At 44.8% G+C, this 6,577-nt stretch overlaps 1 protein-coding gene across 1 annotated transcript in view; it reads right to left on the bottom strand.

Annotated features, from left to right (window-relative positions):
* Window positions 1-5,969: 5,969 nt before the first annotated feature.
* Window positions 5,970-6,577, bottom strand: part of LOC148028581 (uncharacterized) — a 63,809-nt gene continuing 63,201 nt past the window's right edge. The window contains exon 6 of the mRNA XM_087688464.1: window positions 5,970-6,549. The gene's annotated coding sequence lies outside the window, so the exon portion shown is untranslated. The remainder of the gene's footprint in view (window positions 6,550-6,577) is intronic.

Raw genomic sequence — 6,577 nt, 5'->3', positions numbered from 1 at the left:
CTTCAGCTCCTCCGTCAGCGTTGAGACGGCGTTTCTCCTTCTCACGGTGAGGTCCTCGCAGCGTCGTCCTCTCCCTCCCCCTTTCCCCTCGTCTGTTCAGTAGGATATGGCAGCCTCCCCCTCTCCTTTCACAGCGTGTGGACAGTGGTAATTTCAGCTTCGTTCCCTTCCCCTACCTCTTATGGCCAAGGTTTTATAGGGGGAGGGAGGGAATTCCTCCCCCACTGCGTGTCGCCCTGCATGGACGATATGGATATGCAAGCTCCAACGAGGAGCTTGCTATCCTTACTAAATCCTTACTTCCCTCCAGCTCGACCCGCCGCCAAGAGAGGAAAAAGAAAAAAAAATAGAGCCGCCGAGACAGCTCGACCCGCCGCCAAGAGAGAAAAAAAGAATATTTGAGATATATGACAATGGAGGCAATGATCGATGCATTGATTCCCATGGATGTTGAGACATCTAACCCGCTTAGAGAGGAAGCATCTATACCATTATATGATGGGTGCCGAGTATCTCGGTTGAAGACATTGCTTGCACTCTTAAGTGTGCAAGCAAAATACGGTTGGAGCGATACGAGTGTGACTGAGTTATTCAGGTACCTTGCACATAGGCTTCATTGATTTTTTTTTTAACAGTATTATTGTAAACATTTGTGCTTTTTCAAGGTGTTTTATGATTTTTTTCAGGTTATTGAAATATCATATATTACCACCTGCAAATACCATGCCTGAGTCTCGTGATGATGCATGACATGTTTTACGGAAGCTTGGCATGGACTACAATAACATCCATGCATGTATCAACGACTGCATACTGTTTCGAGATGAATACGAGACTATGGAGACATGTCCAAAGTGTGGTGCTCACAGGTATCGACAGGACTTGCAAGGGCAAACCATCCCTCAAAAAGTTCTCAGACACTTTCCGCTCATCCCCCGCATAAACCACATGTTTCGCACGTCTGGCATGGCAAGCTTGACAACGTGGCATGTGCAGAATAGGTCCATGGATGGAGTTCAACGAATATCAGCGGATTCGCGCGCATGGAGCCACATTGACTCTACCTTCCCAGGCTTTGCGCGAGAGCCAAGGAATCTTCGGCTCGGTCTCGCCATGGATGGTGTGAACCCATTCAGTCTGCGCTCGACTTCTTACAGTGTCTGGCCTATGGTGCTTGTCAACTACAACATCCCTCCATGGCTTTCTACGAAGAAAGGACATCTCATCCTTAGCTTGCTCGTCCCGAGCCGCTACAAAGTAAAAAATATGGACGTGTATCTTCGTCCATTAGTCGATGAGCTTAAGATTTTGTGGGAGGAGGGGGTCACTATGCAAGATATGAGCAGGCGGGATGGAGTGCTCAGGTGAGCAGACCTCCGTTCTCGCTGGTAATGCCTATATTTTATTTCAATCAATCAAGTATTCACTAGGTCGTGGCTCGCCTTACAGGTCTGGTTACCTCAGGTTATCATGCATGTCCATTGTGTGGGCCACAGTTAGACTCCCGAAGGTCATGAACCATGAAGAAGATGGTATATCAAGGACACGCCGCTTTCTTGCCGCTGGAGGATCATGAACTCAGGGAAGGTTTTCTTGGACGACCTCCAACACGTATGAACGCTACAAGCTGGTACGAGCTGAAAATGGTAAACCCGGAATCACATCCAAATGGAATGCGACGGTTCTCAATTTTCTACGAGTTGCCATGTTGGACCCACTTACAAGTCAACCACTTGTTGGATCCCATGCATATTTTCAAGAATGTGGCCAGCTTGCTATGGGACCACATCACAGGAAAGAGAGACACTATAGGGTCACGAATGGATTTGAAGGAGGTGCTTTGGCCGTAGTCGAGTGCTGAAGGGGGAGTGCAGCTTCCTCGCGCTCCTTGGGTTTTGTCCACCAAACAAGAGCGCATTGTGAAGCAAGTAATCAAGTCTATCCGCACTCCGACAGGTATGATGCGTTCTCTCAGGTCCGCATTTTCTAAAGATGACCAATTGTCGGGGCTAAAATCCCATGATTGGCATAAGATATGTCAGGTTTGTGAACAGAATGGATTGTAATTAGCATGGGCATTTTGCAATTTGAAAAGAGACCATTATTCATAATGCTTTCTCATTTGTGGCAGTTTGTCCTACCGATCGCGATCGTAGGATGCCTTACTCCAGAAATTCACGGGGCCATTTACAAGTTGTCGACTTTGGTGCAGAAAGAGATTAAGACGTCCTCTATTGTATTCGCGAGGCAGGGAGCAGTGGAGACGGTCTGTCTCTTTGAGAAATACCTGCCCACTAGCATGCTCACGATACAAGTTCACCTTCTTGTGCATCTTGTGGACGAAGTAGAGATTGCTAGACCTGTCCATACGCGATGGATGTTCTTCCTTGAGCTCTTCATGAAAACCCTGAAAGGCTTTGTGCGACAACGAGCTCGTCTAGAAGGTAGCATGGCGGAAGGTTGGTTGGTGTCAGAGGCGTTAGTGCATATCTCACAATGGCTACCAACGGTGGAACCAGACAATGAAATGCTATGGACGCTGAAGGACGATGATAGACTGACTGGAGATGTGGTGGTTGGAAATGGGATAGAAAAAAGAATGGATACCTCAATGGAAGAGAAGGTGAATCGCTTTTGTATGTTGCAGCATGCCTCCATGGAGACATGGCTCGCCAAGTACCAGATTACAAGGCAAGATCGAGAGGAAGCGCGAGCTGAATTCCGACGTAGTACGCGTCATCGACCGATTCAATATCCCGAAGGCATGGAGGAGATGCCGCGGTTTATGTCAACACGATGGTTGCATGGAGCCTTGACCGCAGCATCCAGCGAAGGGACAGAGGTCTCAATGGAGGAGTGGGAGTTCTCGAGGGGATATAGTCCAAAGGTGATGAGGGGTTTAGAATATGTTGTATCTAAATTTTATATGCGACATCTAATTTGAGTGTTTCAATGTACAATACAAAATATATAGTGCAGCGTGGTCGCGCGGACGACATTTTTGCATGGAGCGTATTGACAAAATGCACTCCACAATGGATTGTGGTGTCATGGCAAGGTTTGAGCAAGAGAGCCGACGACGAGCAACGGATCCGAATACGGTTGTGGATGAGATGGAGTATTTTGGGAACTTACAAAGTATTATTACGGTGGATTACCGTAGCTTCTCCATGATACTATTCGATATGCAGTGGTTCAAAGTGGTACTTGGAAGAGCTGGAGCAACAGTTCAACGAGGTCCATCTAGATTTCTCAAAATAGATTCCGAAAAAAATGGACGGATTTGCGCGACACCTTTATGTTACCGGCCCATTGTGAACAGGTGCATAGAGTCATTTGCTTGCTAATTGTAATATGACATAGTTTATGTCACAATGGTTTGAACTCGCTTTGTACGTGTTTGTGAACAGGTAATCTTCTATCCAAATCCTCGATAACCTCGATGGTGGTATGTTATACCTTCAACTCCTTGAAGTGCGAGAGTATATGATCAAAGCGATGTTCCGGGCATAGATGAAGATAATATGCAAATAGAGGGGTCGATATTACAAGGGGTGGAGGCCGCCGCAAGCTTGGAGCCCGCATCGGCTAACAATGATAGAAATACAGGAGTCCGAGAATTTTTTGAGAACGAGGCAGACTCATTCTTTTGTGGTGACATGTCTGTCGACCTTCCAGTGTATGCAGAGTTGTGTCAGGAGATTAACATGGGACCATAGGATACTTCATTGTTGGAGAATTGTATTACTCAATTCGTTGTTTAGATCTTCCATAAAGGTACATAAGATATGCATTTTAAGAGGGATTTTTCAAAAATCATTTATATTACTGTGCTTTGTATAGTTTAAATTGATTATTCTAATACCATTTTTTATCTGTGCAGGTGACATTTTCAGGACGAGTCGAGGGATGAGCGATGAGGAGTTTCAGGACATGATGGCATGCATGTCTCCAGACCAGCTCGCGAGATTCAGAGAGATGGCAGACCAAGAGCTGTCTCATTCTTCGTCAGGGCGCTCTGCTAGATCTGCTTCAGCGTGATCAGATGCTTCAGCTTCGACCAGACGATCTCGACGCTCACGACTTGGGCCAGAGGGAGGGACTGCATTGGGATCAGGGGGATGCTGCTGTGGAGACACGGATGTGGTATCTCCGTCTCGTCGTTCAACTGGAGCTGCATCACCTCCAGGATTTGTCACACCTGTGGGGACATCTACTCCAGTTACTTCGGCTTTTGCGCAGCCGTCAACAGAGGTGGCACCCCTTTTGGTAGCACCCCCTTTGGTGGCACCCCTTTGAGTGCCACTCCGAGAGAGGTTACCCTCGTCAGTACACCAGATGTAGAGGGGTCTCCTGGATATGCCCAGGAGCGTGGACGGAGATGGAAGAGGACCCATCTTAGGCAGACTCCTAGGGGTTATGGATACCTGGTTGATAATAGGTCAGGAGCCATCATCATGAATGATGAGGGGAGGAGGGTGATGGCTCGCATGAGAGAGTTGTGCCAACAAGTTTTTTGGCACAACGTCCTGGATCATTGGAAGAACATACCGGAGGGGAGCAATGACTACATAGTAGCATCCTTGCACGAGGAGTTTCCGGTGCCAGCTGCAGTAGATAGATTCTCTATGGACTGGATGATGGATTGCATGCGTGCATACATGTCACATAGACAATCCGATGCACGCAAGGCAATCAAGAGTGGGGCTGCAAAGCCCAAGTGGTTAGATGCAGACGACTGGCGCCGACTGAGGGAGGAGGCTACAGATTCGCCAAGACATTGGAGTCAACAGCGGGAGGCGGCGAGGGCACGACTCGAGGCCGAAGTGGTCCATCATCTTGGGAGTGGCGGCCACAGGACATATTTGGAGGACTTTGTAAGTTTCTCTTTTGTTTTGCTTGTTTGTTTTTTTGAAATATTCTTTGTACTGACAATCATGTTTCTAACAGTTAGCATTTTGTTTTCTTTGCAACACTCCATTACAAATCGCGATCCGCAAGGCCTTGAAACTCGATATGCAGAGAGGCACGGTCTCAATACATTGATCGATCGATTGTATAGACGCGACAGCCCTGTAAGTCACTCATTTTTCTTGTCCGTAGTTACCATGAGATGTTTGAATGCATTATTGTATAGTGGATTGATGTGTTGTTTCTTTTTCTGCAGAATCCGTTCGATCCTCCTTTGCGGCGGGGCGAGCTTCGGGGGACGAGGATTTGTAGCTCGCCCTTGGATCCTTGGAGCTCACACACCTTTAGTTTTTAGTCGCCTGATCTATGTAGACATTTTCTATGTATTAGTGATATCCTTTCATGATTGTACCAATTGCATTTTATGCGATCATGTATTTATTTCATGTATCAGTTAAGTGATTTCAATATACATTCTTTTTGTTTGCAAGCGCTTTGTATGCAGTAGTGCAGAAGCTGCCCTGCCACAATTTTTTTTTTCCCTGTTACCATCGCTATTTGCGTCGCAAATTTACTGCTCGCATCGCTATTGGCCTCGCTATGTGCGTCGCAAATTTACTGGTTGCGTCGCTATATGCATCGCTATTTGAGTTGCAAATGCGACGCATATAGTGACGCCAATAGCGACTTTCCTATGGCGTCGTCAATAACGACGCTTTTTTTGACGACGGGGGAAAATTTTGTTGTTTGTATTTTCGTTGCTTTAAACGTCGGTATAAGGTCTATATCTTGTAGTGCAAGAATAGTGCTATTGGTTGCTTTAATTTGTCCATTACTCTCACATGAAAAGCAATTTAAGTAAAATCCATTTTTGATAGCTATATTTTTAAAGAGAGTAATCCAAAAATGATTACAAAAATTACCATCTAGATAAATAAGAATAACCTTATAACAAAAACCATGATGAGGAAAGATGGTTTGAATGAATAATTTAGTAGCTTGAGGTGTGAAAAAGTTATTTTTATAAGATATAAAATATGCTTGTTTGCTAAATAGCAAATTGATTTTTTTTAAAAAATAACTAATTTATCTATTAACATACTTACTGATAAATAATTATCATAACACACAACATATAACAATACATGTTTCCAATAGTTAAAAATGCCAAACTTCCACCATCTCTGTCTGTACGTCAATCATGTTTACTTTTACCTTCACTTAATCTCCATCGATATAATCCTATGCCTCACTAGTTTCATTAGAACTCCTCTTGGGCCTCGGCATCTCATCACTTCTAAAGCTTCTCAATCATGTGAATTGTCAATTGATATATTGCCATTGCACCTAGCAAAACTCACTTTGAGTTTACTTTCTTGAATGGATCATTTCATTGATCTATCGTGTGGCCCATACTCAGAATCCGCATAGCCACATACATATTTGTCAATGAGATCCTTAAAAGTGTCCACCTTGGATGGCGATGAGGACCTAGAGTTGAACGAAACTTGATTCAAGAATTTCCTCCAAATTGATAAGCGGAAGGTTCTAGTAACAAATGGCCTTTTCTTTTCTGGCAATTGTAGCTTAAATTGGGAATTTGATACTGTTTCCGTACAAGAAGCCCATGATCGGAACCTACAAACAAACAAATCAACTACTGCAG

This window comes from Lygodium microphyllum, chromosome 11, assembly GCF_053477565.2.
Source record: "Lygodium microphyllum isolate KBCC chromosome 11, Lygodium_microphyllum_v1.1.10, whole genome shotgun sequence".
NCBI lineage: Eukaryota > Viridiplantae > Streptophyta > Polypodiopsida > Schizaeales > Lygodiaceae > Lygodium > Lygodium microphyllum.
Note: the sequence above shows the minus strand (reverse complement) of the source record. Positions and strands in the feature narration are given on the sequence as shown.